Here is a 15078-nt window from a genome sequence, read left to right on the forward strand (position 1 = left end):
AGGGTGACTAAGGCCTCCGGAACACCCCAATTTAGGGTGACTAAGGCCTCCGGAACACCCCAGCTTAGGGTAACTAAGGCCTCTGGAACACCCCAGCTTAGGGTAACTAAGGCCTCCGGAACATTCCAGCTTAGGGTAACTAAGGCCTCTGGAACACCCCAGCTTAAAGTAACTAAGGCCTCTGGAACTCCCCAACTTAGGGTAACTAAGCCCTCTGGAACATTCCAGCTTAGGGTAACTAAGGCCTCCGGAACACCCCAGCTTCGGGTAACTAAGCCCTCTGGAACATTCCAGCTTAGGGTAACTGTGGTGCCTACTCTCTGCTTCCCTTTCTGGGCTCACAGCGCTTAAGACAGTTACCATTCAAGTGACACCGAGCGACAATGGATGTTCATGTGTGCCTCCTCCACTCATCTCTGCTCCTCAAGGGCAGAAACCAGGTCGACTGGATGAACAATAACCTTAAATGCATGGCCAAAGGGGCTTACAGACTGACCCAGGAAGCCCGTCTCCACAGGACAGACCAGTGATGACGAAGACCTGTGCCAAGCCCTCTACAGAGTCTCCTGAAGCACTCAGAGACGTGCCCCTGCCCATGGGAGGGAGATCCTAATCCAGACTCCACTCTCCCTGAGATGGCACAGGAAACAAATGCCACCTCCTGACCCGGCTCATAGGGCCCTCCATGGCCTGACCCCACCCCACCTCCCTCACCTCGAAGTGGAATCGCTGTCCTGCTCTGCCCCCTCTGCTGTCCTTGTTCTTGCTTCATCCTGCTAAGCCACCCCAAGTGGGTCATTCTATCCAAGGCCTGAGATCCTCTGCATCCAGAATTTTAGTTATTTTTATCTACTTATTTTTTGAAACAGGATCTGATTCTGTCACCTAGAATGGAGTGCAGTGGCATGATCATAGCTCACTGCAGCCTCAACTCCTCAGGCTCAACTGATCCTCCAGCCTCAGCCTCCAGAGTAGCTGAGACTATAGGTGCGTGATACCATGCCTGGCTAATTAAAAAAAAAAAATCTTTTGTACAGATGAGGTTTCACCATGTTACCCAGGCTGGTCTCGAACTCCTGTGTTCAAGTGATCTGCCCACCTCAGCCTCCCATAGTGCTGGGATTGTAGGTGTGAGCCCCCACAGGCATCCAGATTTTTATTCACTGGCTTCTTATCATTCAGATTTCCACTCTAATCATTGTTTCCTGACCATCCCTCCTGTCTTCCATCAGAATACCCTGCTTTATTTTCCTGTAGTGTTTTTAATATCTGTGATGATTTCATTCATTCATTATTTCGCTTGTCTGTCACCCTGCACCTCTGGGAATGTAGCCCCATGGGGGCAGGGCCTTGTTACTTTGCCTCATTCACTGCTGAGTCCTCTGTGTGTAGACTAGACCCTGGAACATAGTGTATTTGTTGAATGACTGAATGAGTCACTTAGTCCCCCTGAATCTGTTTCTTCAGCTATAAAATGGAGCCAATCTTAATTACTTCCTAGGATATAACAATTGCATCTGCCTCAGAGAGCTATGAGGATTCTGTGGGATAGTGTATATGAGCCTCAACATAAACACTCAGCACACTTGAGCCACCATTCCTAGCTCAGATTCACCCATCCGCACAGGGAGAGGGCAGGACTGGGAATGAGGTGGTAACTCTGTCAAATCCCAGTGATCAACTCTCTATTCCTCCAGTTATCCAACCATTACTAGAAAAGATGGAAGAAGTGCAGTATTGTGGGAAAAGCCCTGGACTTGGACAGAGAGGTCTTGTAATTGAATTCCTTGGAAATTTTCTGAGGCTGCGTCCTCCTATGCAAAATGGAAATATTCCTATAAAAGCATAAAGGAGGCCAGGCATGGTGGCTCATACTTGTAATCCTAGCACTTTAGGATACTGAGGCAGGAGGACTGCTTGAGCCCAGGAGTTCAAGACCAGCCTGGTCAACAGAGCGAGACCTTGTCTCTACCAAAAAAAAAAAAAAAAAAAAAATTAGTCCTAGCTACTTGGGAGGCTGAGATGGGAGGATCGCTTAAGGGCAGGAGTTTGAGGTTACAGTGAGCCATGACTGTGCCACTGCACTCCTGAGCAACAGAGCAAGCCTTGGTTAAAAAAAAAACTTGACTGACTACATTGTGTGTAAATTATAAAGCACTTATTTCCCAAATTAGCATTCCTTGGATTCTTTTTTTGTCTTAATTAAGCAATTATGTATTAATTATGTCAAAAGGAAATGATATTGCTTCTAATTACTAGAAGAGATATGCTTAAATTTGTAATATTTATGGGTTTTTCTGATTTTCAAAGTGATACATTTTATTGCAGAAAATGTGAATATAGAGGAATATAAAGAAAAACGTTCTAAAATCACACATAACCCTTGTATCTGTGTTTTAGTCCTCACACGTGTGCCCTGGAGCAAACAGTGCAAGTGAAAGGCATCCTCATGGAACTGAGATGCGCTCGGGTGGATGATCCAGGAAACTGACAGGTAGGTGGCTTCCTGGAAGGCCATGGAAAGGACCTGCGCCTGTTCCATGCGCTGACGCTTGTTTGACTGAGTCCTGGGAGTGGCTTGGATGGGAGGGAGGGCACAAGAAGGGGCTATGGACCTATATACGGCATTTAACTATTGATTAAGAGCTTCCAGTTTGAATTGAGGTGCTTCTGGGGGCCCTTAAACTTAAAAAATAATTTCAGCTGGGTGCAGCGGCTCACACAGTGGCTCACGTAGTGGCCCAGCACTTTGGGAGACCAAGACAGGTGGATCACGAGGTCAGGTGATTGAGACCATCCTGGCCAACATGGAGAAACCCCATCTCTACTAAAAATAAATTTTAAAAACATTAGCTGGGCATGGTGGCACACGCCTGTAATCCCAGCTACTCGGGAGGCTGAGGCAGGAGAATCGCTTGAACCCGGGAGGGGGAAATTGCAGTGAGCTGAGATTGTGCGCCACTGCACTCCAGCCTGGCAACGGAGCAAGAATCTGTCTCAAATAATAATAACAATAATAATTTTGTAGTGGTTTAGGAAAATAGAACAATTACTGAAAATACCAAAAAGTATAAAGAAGAAGTAGTCACTAACAGTCTCACCATAGAACTCTTATTAGTTCAGAATATTTCCGTTTGGCTTTTTGTTTGGTTGACTCTATTTATTTTTACCTTTGAGATAATTCCCCCTCTCATTTAACATCGTGATTCCCAACCATAGCTGCACACAGGAATCCCCTGACAGTGCAAACTATCAGTATCTGATATCACCCTAGATATTCTGATTCAACTGATCTGCCCCCTCCTACCTGCATTAGTAGTTTTACAACCTCCCTAGGCAATTCTTAGGTAGAGTCAGAATTGAGAATCACTGACTTAACATGTAATTCACATTTTCTTGTGAATTATATCAAACATTTTAAATAACTGCATAGTTTTCTATCATGCAGATAGGCCATAGTTTCTTAACTACCTCTCTAATATTAGGCATTTAATTTTCTTTCTTTCTTCTTTTTTTTTTTTTAGACAGGGTCTCACTCTGTGGCCCAGGCTAGAGTGCTGTGGTGCGATCTTGGCTCACTGCAACCTCTGCCTCCTGGGTTCAAGCGATTCTACTGCCTCAGCCTCCTGAGTAGCTGGGATTACAGGCACACACCACCACAGGCCAGCTAATTTTTGTATTTTTAGTAGAGACAGGGATTCAACATATTGGTCAGGCTAGTCTCAAATTTCCAACCTTAGGTGATCTACCCCCTCAGCCTCCCAAAGTGCTGGGATTACAGGTGTGAGCCACTGCACCCTGCTATCTATTTGCTTAAATTTTTAAATAACACTTCAGAGCACTTAAATATCTTTGAGCCAACATTTTTCATATTTCAGGCTTTTTCTGGGCTGGGTTCATAAAAATAAAATTACTACTAGGTCAAAGGGAATTGTTTTAACTTATCTCTTATTTTATACTGCCTTTCCTCTCGAGAAAGACTGTACCAAGGCCAGGTGCAGTGGCTCAGGCTTGTAATCCCAGGACTTTGGGAGGCTGAGATGGGTGGATTGCTTGAGGTCAGGAGTTGGAGACCAGCCTGGCCAACATGGTGAAATCCTTTCTCTACTAAAATACAAAAAAATTGCCAGATGTGGTGGTGAGCATCTGTAATCCTAGCTACTTTGGGAGGCTGAGGCTGAGGATCTCGGCTCACTGCAACCCAGATGGTGGAGGTTGCAGTGAGCCAAGATTGCTGTACTCCAGCATGGGCAACAGAGCAAGACTCCATCTCAAAAAAATTAAATAAATAAATAAATAATTGTACCAGTTTGCAGGCCTAAAATAGTACTGGTCTTACCATACCCTTTGCCAGTATGAGGATTCTATTTTAATTTTTGTCCATTTCAATACAGGAAAAAAATGTTAAATGGCTTTATTTTCATTTGAACATCTTTGGTTTTACTAAGATTTATTTTGACTTACTGAGATAATATTTATCCTTGTCTACCAACTACTATTTCCTTTTGTGAATTGTCTTTTGATGGCCTTTGCTAATATACGTGGTAAGGACATTAACTTGTAATATTTTGACTGTCATACATGATATAAATATTTTCCCAACTTGGTGTTAATATTTTGGTTTTGTGTTAGAGATAGAATGCTTGTTCCTAGGTACTGTGAGGAAAAATTTGCATTCAGACAAAAAGTTTCTCAGCAAGGCAATTTTACTTTCTGCAGAAAGGATGCTGTCTGTCAGCAATCTTGCCACAAAAGCACAATGAACAAAAGAAAGGCAGGCATATTTATTCTTTTTTTTTTTTTTGAAACAGAGTTTTGCTCCTCTTGCCCAGGCTGGAGTGCAGTGGCGAAATCGGCTTACTGCAGCCTCTGCCTCGCAGGTTCAAGTGATTCTCCTGCCTCAGCCTCCTGAGTAGTTGGGATTACAGGCATACACCACCACACCCAAATAATTTTTTGTATTTTGAGTAAAGATGAGGTTTCACCATGCTGGTCAGGCTGGTCTCGAACTCCTGACCTCGGGTGATCTGCCCGCCTCAGCCGACATATTTATTCTTTATGAATTGGGTCTACTGCTGTGTCTGATCTCTGTTGGTTGGAGATGGACCTCATAACCTAATCTAAACTTGATTGGCTAACAACTTAAAACTTTTCTAAATAGATAAAGGCAATGGAGAATAAAGGAAAAGAGGAAGTTTAAATAAGGAAGGGAGAGGAAGTTGCTTGCGAAAGGACTTAGAAAAGTAATAACATAAATATCTTGGTTAAAGTACAAGGACATAGAATGTACTTGTTCTTTTATATCTAACAGTTAACATAGGATAGAGCTTAACAAAGACTTACTAGTAAAAAGCAAGAAGGCCTTGAAGAAACTTAGTCTTTAAAAGAGACTATTATTTTTAACATTTGTTATTATTATTTTTAACAAGAAGGGAAACTTTGAAGAGGAACTTTTTACTTTCTAATTTTGTTTACATATCTGAACCTAACCTTTAACACGTATGTAGCCGAATCTATTGGTATTTTCTGTTGGGATTTGTTCCAGTGTGTATTAGAAAGTCCAGAAATCAGTTAGATGTAATTTATACTTTCTTATGCTTTTATTTATGTTTGATATTTTGTGTGTAATAATTTAATCCACTTGGACTTCATTTTGGTCTATAACATGAAGTTTAGTTGCCACTTTAATTATTTTTCCCAAATGGCCAACTAGGTCTCCCAGTAAAACGTCTGTAAATAACTCTTCCTTTCCCCTATGAATCTGTGATGTGTGGGTTGAGTGTTCGAACTTTGGCGCCAGACCGCTTGACTCTGCATTTCCACTTACAAGCATTTGACGTTGGGCAGCTTATTTAACGTCTCCGTGCCTCGGCTTTCTCATCTGTAAAGTTGGGACCGCAATTTTAGACATCGCTGCTCTGTAAACGTGAGCTGCTCTTTCATTCAATTCGTGCGTGCACTGTGGGGTGCCCCCAGGTCCGCGTTCCAGGTGTTCGGTCCCCGCGCCGAGCCCATGCTTGTGTCCTGGCAGACGCTGATGTTTAGTGGGGCAGGCTGTCTCCCGCTGCTGTCGCTGTTTGGTTCCCTTGGCCTCCGTCGCCTATTTTATTTTAGGAAATAAATGGTCTACCTCTTCTTCACTGCCCCAGGCCCTCTGTTTTCATCGCAGATAAGCAGTTAGTTGAAAGAGACAATGTACCATCATCAGATAAAGGCCTAGGAAGGTCTTCGTGGTTTGCAGGGAGGAGAATGGGTGTGGGGGAGGGCCCAGAGTGACGTCAGAAGATCGTGGGACGAGGACAGAGATGGAGAATAAACATGAGGAAAGCAAAGAGAGAAAGCGCCCGAAAGGGACGGATAAAGAAAAGGTTCGAGGTGAGGACGGCCGACGGAGTAAGCGCGGTGGGCCGGGGCTGGCACCCCGCGAGCTCGGCGGGGCTCCGGGTGGCCTGCGCTTTCTTGTTTAGGTAATGAGAGGGTTCCTGAACTTCTGCTGTGGGCAGAGACAGTGACCGAGGCAATCGATCCCCCAAACTCGGGGAAGAAAGTGCGTTGGAGTGTGATGGGAAGAGCGCAAAGGCCGGAACTGGGCGCCGGTGGAAAGCACCGCCCAGAGCGCGGACGCTGCAGCGCTGTACCCAGCCTGCGTGCGGTGACTACAAAGGTGTGAATCACGCTTTCCTTCCAACGGGAGGGGGTATAGCTCAGGGGTAGAGCATTTGACTGCAGATCAAGAGGTCCCCGGTTCAAATCCGGGTGCCCCCTGTGCCGTGACTTTTAGAGGTAACGCTACAGACCTTCTGGAGCTGTAACATGGGACCTCCTTTACCCTCACACTCCCAGAGTGTGGTTGTTGGAGTTTCCCATCCTACATTTCTTGTGACCCACACAGGGGTCAGCCAGGGGCTCTTGGATGAGGCAGGATCTCTAGCGGCTCTGGGAAAGGTGCAGAAAAGCCCCGCGGGTTTCCTGCCTTTGGTAGTGCCTCGCATCTCACGCACCTGCACCCCTGGAGCCACAGTCAGGTTCCCAGCCACCTGTATTGTTCAAGCAAGGATGATTTGGAGAGGACACTGGGATGCTAAATTATATGCTTTTTGGAAATTTTTATTTTTTGACTAACAAATTTGTTTTAATATTTAGTGTTAGTATTTTGGTAGACAAAATACTGAATAGCTATTCTATTCACTAGCAATTTTCAAAAACGCTCGTGGAAAGTGCATACTAACATAATGAAATATTTTATTATACCAAATCAGCTCTGTCACAAAATAATTGTTTGTTTTCATATATATGACGTAAAAAAAAAAAAAAAAAAACCCTCATGCTTTATCTGAATTGGTAGACTATCCCAGCCTGTCTGGATGGATTTGTGACTTGTGTGTACACCACATCTGGTTCCAACTACATCCTGCTGAATTTTCTTAGCATTTACTAAAGACTTCCTTGCCAAGAACATTGTTTTTATCACAGTTCTGTGCTCCCTAAATTGCACCCTTTTATTGTTGCTGCACAAAGAGTTCTACCTTCAATACTGCACTTTTAAACCGAGTACACTAGCATTCACAATAATGGCAACAGCTTCACCTTTTATAAAATGAACTTCCGGCCGGGCACGGGTCTCACGCCTGTAATCCCTGTCCTTTGGGAGGCTGAGGTTAGTGGATCATCTGAGGTTGGGAGTTCGAGACCAGCCTAACCAATATGGAGAAACCCCCATCTCTACTAAAAATACCAAATTGGCCAGGTGTGGTGGTGCATGCCAGTAATCCTAGCTACTCAGGAGGCTGAGGCAGGAGAAGTGCTTGAATCTGGGAGGCAGAGGTTGCAGTGAGCCTCACCATTGCACTCCAGCCTGGAAAACAGGAGTGAAACTCCATCTCAAAAAAAATAAGAAAGAAAAAAAAGAATGAACTTCTAAAAGCTTTAGTTCCATTAATTAGATGCCGGGACTACAGACCTGAAAGGGGATTGTCCTCAATAACAGACTTGTTCACCTTTTTAATGATGGCCTTGTAGTTCTTCAACTTCATGAATCACCAGCTTACCGACTCATTATTTTGCAGGATGTTTTCCTCAGAAAGGTTTATCTCCACTGGCTGGTGGTGAGGGTGCACAGGAAGGAGAAAAAGTCAAAGGAGGGTATTCCGTGCTCCTCCTGAGGTGTGAGGTTGAGATTCTGGAGCAGAAACCAAAACTTTGGAGTCACGGTCTTTTTTTTTTTTTTTTTTTTTCCAGACAGGGTCTTGCTCTGTTGCCTAGGCAGGAGTGTCACAGCATGATCATGGCTCGCTGCAGCCTCGACCATCTGGACTCAAGCAGTCCTCCCACCTCAGTTTCCAGAGGACCTGAGACTACAGGTGATTTCTTTTTATTTTTCAAGGATTTTAAAAAAATTTTTATTTTAGGTTTGGGTGTACATGTGAAGGTTTGTTACATACATAAACCACTTCACAGGGGTTTGTTGGACATATTAGTACATCACCCACATATTAAGCTCAGTACTCATTAGTGATCTTTTCTGCTCTTCTTCCTCCTCCCACCCTCTCCGCCTTAGGTAGACCCCAGTGTCTGTTGTTATTTCTTCTTTGTGTTCATAAGTTCTTATCATTTAGCCCCTACTTATAAGTGAGAACATGCAGTATTTGGTGTAATATTCCTGCCTTAGTTTGCTAAGGATGATGGCCTCCAGCTCCATCCATGTTCCTGCAAAAGACATATTCTTTTTATGGCTGCATGATATTCCATGGTGTGCGTGTACCACATTTTCTTTATCCACTCTATCATTGATGGGCATTTAGGTTGTTTCCATGTCTTTGCTATTGTGAGCAGTGCTACCATAATCATTTGTGTGCATGTGTCTTTATGGTAGAATGCTTTACTGTCAATAATGGGATCAAGCGGTAGTTCTGCTTTTGGCTCTTTGAGGAATCACCATACTTCATTCTACAATCGTTGAACTAATTTACACTCCCACTAACAGTGTATAAGGGTTCCTTTTTTCTCTGCAACCTCGCCAGCATGTGTTATTCTTTGACTTTTTAATAATAACCATTCTGATTGGTGTGAGATGGTGTCTCATTGTGGTTTTGATTCTGTCACTTAACACTGATTTGGGGCAAGTTGCTACAATTCCATATGTCCTTGTCATTGATGATGATGGTGGTAGTGGTGATAGTACTACCACAAATAATTTTTTAAATTATATATATGAAGTTCTTACAATCTATTTAGAACATTATAAGTGTTCAAAAACATTAGGTATTATAGTAAATGTTGTGTCTTGGGTGTGGCTACACAGGTGAAATATGTTAAGGAGGAGTGTCCCTTAGGCAAGCAGGCATAGCTGAGGGGTAGATCATTTGGCTGCAGACCAAGTGGTCCCTGGTTCAAATCTGGGTGCCCTCTACTCCCACGTTTCCTTCCCTTTTTCCTATTGGGTTTTGTGGTAATGTTCCCCTTCCCATTAATGTCACTACAAATTTCAGCTGGAAAACTTACCCCTATGACACCATTAAAGGAACCTGGAGTCTACAAAATTAAATTAGGTAGAAAAAAAAAGATGCATATGCTATGCTATCATCATTTGTGTTTACAAAAAGGGCAGGAGAAAATATGCACTAGTCACACATACAAATGATCTATGGAAGAATATGTAAGAAACACCAAACGTGGGCTTCCCCCGGTGAGTGGAGTTTTGGTAGATAAACAAGAGGGAGAATTTTCACTGCTCACTTTTTCATTCCTATAGAATATTGTATTGTGTGAATTCTGTGAATTTGGCATTTATTTTTAAAATATACATTTTTTATTTGTTTTTATTTTTTTATTTTTTATTTTTAAGAGATGCGGCTTCCACGCTGTTGCCCAGGCTGGAGTGCAATGGTGCTGATGGTGGCAGGAGGCAGGCAGGTTTCTAGACAGGAAGGGATCCCAGATGAAACCCCACCTTCAAGCCAAGATGGACTGAAGCCTGGGGGCCAGGCTGCCAGTTCCCAGTGAAGTCTGCTACCCGGAGTGAAAAAATTTCCTTGATGCCTTTTGGCCAGTCAAGTGGTGCTTTTTCCAAGCCCACCCATGGACCAATCAGCACGCACTTCTTCCATTCGGAGCCCATAAAAATCCCTGGACTCAGCCAGACTCACACACTCTGGGATTACCTGCCTATGGATAGGAGCTACCTACTTTGGGTTTCCTCTCTGCTGAGAGCTGTTTAGTTGCCCAATAAATCTTATCTCTTTCTTGCTCACCCTCCAGTTGTCCAAGTAGCCATATTATTCCGGGACACAGGATAAGAACTTGGGACCCACCACATAGTGGTGCAAAAGGAGCTGTAACACTTTCCTGGCCAGCTCACCAAGCTGTGGGCAGTGATACACTTCCGGACTGTGGGAGTGAAGAGTGGCAACCCTTCTGCGGCCCAGACCTTGGGAATCCCTAAGCCAGAGCTGTAACACTATAGCCCTCCCACCCTCTGTCCGCAGCGACAGGAGGCAGGGCCAGGCCAGCACAGGAGCCGCAGGCCAGAGCTGGGCAACGAGACCAAAAGAGCTATGACACAAACAGGCTGAAATGCTCCCCCAAAACACCCCCACTCCACTTGCCATGCTGTAGGTGATGAGGAGGAGAGAAGAGCTTCAGGCCTCCCCAAGCCAGGACTGTGACATACTGTAACACCCTTTGGGGCTGTATGGTTCCTGGCATCTCTGAGCTTTTGGGCACCAATGCGTTCCCCTCCTCCCATTGCAGATGCCTGCGGTGGAAGCTGCTTGCAGTACCTCTGGTCCAGCTACAGCCTCACACAGAGCCGGCACCTATGCTAGTGCGAGGCAGGGGATCTGGGCTGGTAGCATGAGCTGAGTGGGTGGAATGAGCTCAGCAGGCACGAGCAAAACTCAAGCAGAGGTGCTGCTGGCCCCAGAAGTTTCTGACTGGTAAAGCCATACCAAAGTCAACACTGAAGGATCCTGTGACAGCATGATTAGGGCTCACTGCGAAAGATCCAGTGATAGTGCCATCAGGGCTCACTTCGAAGGGTCCTGTGACAGACGGCATGATCGGGGCTCACCGCGAAGGATCCTGTGACAGCGGGATCGGGGCTCACCGCGAAGGATCCTATGACAGTGGGATTGGGACTCACCGCGAAGGATCCTGTGACAGCGGGATCGGGACTCACCGTGAAGGATCCTGTGACGGGGATCGGGGCTCACTGCGAAGGATCCTGTGACGGGGATCGGGACTCACCGCGAAGGATCCTGTGACAGGGGGATCGGGACTCACCGTGAAGGATCCTGTGACAGGGGGATCGGGACTCACCGTGAAGGATCCTGTGACAGGGGGATCGGGACTCACCGCGAAGGATCCTGTGACGGGGATAGGGGCTCACCGCGAAGGATCCTGTGACAGTACGATTGGGACTCACTGTGAAGGATCCTGTGACAGTGCAATCGGGACTCACTGTGAAGGATCCTGTGACAGCGCGATCGGGACTCACTGTGAAGGATCCTGTGACAGTGTGATCGGGACTCACTGTGAAGGATCCTGTGACAGTGCGATTGGGGCTCACTGTGAAGGATCCTGTGTCAGTGCGATTGGGGCTCACTGCAAAGGATCCTGTGACAGCACAATCGGGGCTCTCTGCCACCTCAAAATCCTGGGCTCAAGGGACCCTCTGCCTCAGCTTGACCAGTATCTGGGACTACAGCTACTGCCACTATGCCCAGCTAAATTTTTTTTTTTTAATTAATTTTTTGTAGATACTGGGGTCTTGTTTTGAAACTCCTGGCTTCAAGCAATCCTCCCACCTTGGCCTCCCAAAGTTCTGAGATTACAGGCATGAGCCACTGTGCCCAGCCTAAAATATACATTTTAAATTTTAAAATAAATCTAATTAAATTAGGTCTCACCCACCAGGACTGCTGGATCTAGATGGAACACACTGCTATTTTTGTTTATATTTGAAATTTTCCATAATGAGGCTCTGATTTTGAGGTTCTGATTTAGTTTTCTATCTTATATTAATAGAGTTCCCATTGGTGCATGTGGAGAGAGCTTCTTTCCTTACTTTTCTTAGCACCATGGAGACAGGCTGACATTTCCAGTAGTAACTCTGCTGAAAAATAAGGAGAAGCAAAGAAAGAAGGCACACGCAGAACCAGTCACCATGGTTTCTAGTTCACTAGCGTCACTAGCAACACAGGGCTAGGTGACAAATGTCCTTAGATACCTTAGCTGCTCTGCAGGTAGGTTCCTGCCTGAGGGATGGGCTTTATGGTTCATCTTGCCCAGAGATTTTTAAAACAGAAAAGTGCTTACCTCCAGTTTCTCCAAGGACCTCCTGACTTTTGTTCTGGGATGGTGATACTCCTGGAACCTGAAGATAAGTCACTTGAATATAACATCAGCCCATGAAAATGAAACTAGAATCAGCAGGCACTGGGTAGGATTGGAGTCAGCAGAAGTGACCCAGAGAGACGTGTTTATGCAAAGGAACAACCAAAGTGACTTCTTCAAACTGAAGAAGAAATTCTTCTTCAAACAAGAATTTTCCCCAATACATCCTTTATGACTTAAGTTCAATGACAGCTTACGTTTGATGGTAAAGGATTTTCTCCATGACCTGAATTGAGACTATTGGAAAGCACCAGGCAGTGGGAGCAGTGACCGTCTGATGGCTGCTCTGGTGCATCCCGTGTCCAGGCACATGGGGTGGCGTGCCTCATCTGTGTCAGAGAGGGGAATGGATGTGTTTGACGCTGCATGGGACCCCGAGGCAGCAGGAAACCAGAATGTTCCACACTCACATGTAGTCGAGATGATGTGGAGAGCCTAAAACCTATCCCATCTCCAATGCTGTGGCACTCCGAAAGCCACTGCAGAATTTAGGGACAACACGGGGGAAATATTGGGGGGATTTATAGTTGAGTCATTACCTTTCTGTTGCCCAGCAGGACAGGACACAAAATGGAAATCAAGTTGTATCTGTAAAAGAACAAAGTCACAGATCCTCTACTGCTCAATTTGTGGACTGAGATTTGGACACACATAGCAGATCACAGAGCCAAGACACTGTTAGTGACAACAGGTGCGTAGGTCCAGGAGACTGAGCGACAGGACTCAGTGACCTGCTAGGGATGAGCAAGGAGTCACTGAGGGTCTCAGTTTGGTGGATGCCAGATTTTGCCCTCTAGAGAAGGGACGATACTTTGGAACAAGAATCACTCATAATAATTTTCTATGACCTGAGAAAATCCCCTCAAGAGCCTTCAGTTACATCTGCTGTGATTGCAGCTTCACTGAGCAACCTTCTGATGGCTCTTAGTTTCCCAGGTAACCTGAAGGGCATTCTGGCTTATTATCTATCAGTCTTCAAGAGTCTAATTAGGGCTGCCTTGAGAGCCTGGTCAAATTAGGTTGTAACTACAAGTTCAGGGGTCTGGTGCTGCAAACCTGAGGCCCAAGCTCCATACTGACAACCACACTGAGGTTCTGCCAGTCCAGGGTTTCTGGACGCCTTTCTGAAGCCAATCATTAGCACCCCAGTAAGGAGCAGATTGACTGCTGTAACCCAGCAAGTACCACGGTGGGGAAGGATAGGGAGAGAGCCTATCGGAGCCACTGGAGGTGGAGTTACTGTTGGGATTCACCGTTGTGAGCCACTCCACTGAGCTCCTGGGCTCTGAGACTTTCACTTTGAGGAGTCAATCCTGGGGACGTCCCTCTCTGGAGACATCTCACAAGTTTTGATGATAATATTTGTTATTATTTGCTTCTAAGTATTTCTAATTTTTATTGTTATTTTTTCTTTGATCCACAAGGAATTTAGAAGTGGTTCAATTTTTATCAAAGCAGACAGGATTATTTACAAGCTATTTGTTACAAATTTCTGCCTTTACTACATTTTGTCGGAGAATCAGGTTTGTATTATGCTAATTCTTTATAATGTGTTAAAATTAGACTTGTAATATGGTCAATTTATATAAATGTTCTATTTGTGCCTGAAAAGTGTACATTTATTATTGTTTCTGTTTTCGTTTTTGTTTAAGATGGAGTTTTGCTCTTTTTGTCCAGGCTGGAATGCAACGGCACGATCTCGGCTCACTGCAACTTCTGCCTCCCAGGTTCAAGTGACTCTCATGCCTCAGCCTCCCAAGTAGCTGAGATTACAGGCACCCGCCACCATGCCTCGCTAATTATATATTTTTAGTAGAGACAAGGTTTCACCATAGTGGCCAGGCTGGTCTCAAACTCCTGACCTTGGGTGATCTGCCCGCCTTGGCCTCCCTAACTGCTGGGATTACAGGCATAAGCCACCGTACCCAATGTCATTATTGCTGAGTGCAACATTTTATGTATATATTATGTTATAGATGTGTCTATTGAATTAAGGTTATAATTTACATTATTTAAGTCTTTAAAATCCTCATTTTTGTCTGCTTAAATTATCAATTAATGAGAAAGTTATATTAAAACCTCTCTGTATGATTTGTTTATTTATTTTTAGACATGGTCTTACTCTGTCTCCCAGGGTGGAGTGCAGTGGCACAATCCTGGCTCACTGCAGCCTCAACCTCCTGGGCTCAAGCGATTCTCATGCCTCAGCCTCCCAAGTAGCTAGGACTACAGGGACGCATCACCATGCCCAGCCAATTTTTAAATTTTTTTGTAGAGACAGGGTCTTGTCATGTTGCCCAGGCTGGTCTGGAACTGCTGGTCTCAAATGATCCTCCCACCTCGGTCTCCCAAAGTGCTGGAATTACAGGCATGAGCCACTGCACCCAGCCGATTTATTGTTAAAGCAAGTATTTGGCTTCACCTTGTTTTCTTAATGCCCAGATATCTGCATGATGATTAAGTTTAAAATAAATGAATAATTATTGTATTATTAGTCTTCTGTTCCATTAATGTTTATTAGATTAGCCAGATTTTTAAATTTCTTTGCTTACTTTCTTATTTCCTGTCAGTCATTCATTCCTTCTGCATACAGTTGTCTTCTTCCTGAAAAAACATCCTTTAAAACTTACTTTAGATTGGGCACAGTGGCTCACATCTATAATCCTAGCACTTTGGTAGACTGAG

The 15078-nt window shown here is 44.7% G+C and overlaps 1 long non-coding RNA gene and 1 other non-coding gene across 5 annotated transcripts; both read left to right on the forward strand.

Moving 5' to 3' along the window:
* The first annotated feature begins 286 nt into the window (after nt 1–286).
* LOC135273401 (uncharacterized) lies at nt 287–14475 on the forward strand. 4 transcript variants are annotated; one of them, XR_010341184.1, is made up of 4 exons: nt 287–987; nt 2401–2494; nt 8239–8360; nt 9845–14475. It is a non-coding gene; the product is annotated as an uncharacterized LOC135273401 (long non-coding RNA). The 4 variants fall into 4 exon arrangements; XR_010341183.1 differs by lacking the exon at nt 287–987 and having other exon boundaries at nt 2248–2494; XR_010341185.1 differs by lacking the exons at nt 287–987; nt 2401–2494 and adding an exon at nt 2911–6375.
* TRNAC-GCA (transfer RNA cysteine (anticodon GCA)) lies at nt 6694–6765 on the forward strand. Its single transcript has one exon. It is a non-coding gene; the product is annotated as a tRNA-Cys (tRNA).
* Nucleotides 14476–15078: the final 603 nt, after the last annotated feature.

Source organism: Aotus nancymaae, unplaced genomic scaffold (assembly GCF_030222135.1).
Source record: "Aotus nancymaae isolate 86718 unplaced genomic scaffold, 86718_ANA_hifiasm-v0.15.2.pri h1tg000002l, whole genome shotgun sequence".
Lineage (NCBI taxonomy): Eukaryota > Metazoa > Chordata > Mammalia > Primates > Aotidae > Aotus > Aotus nancymaae.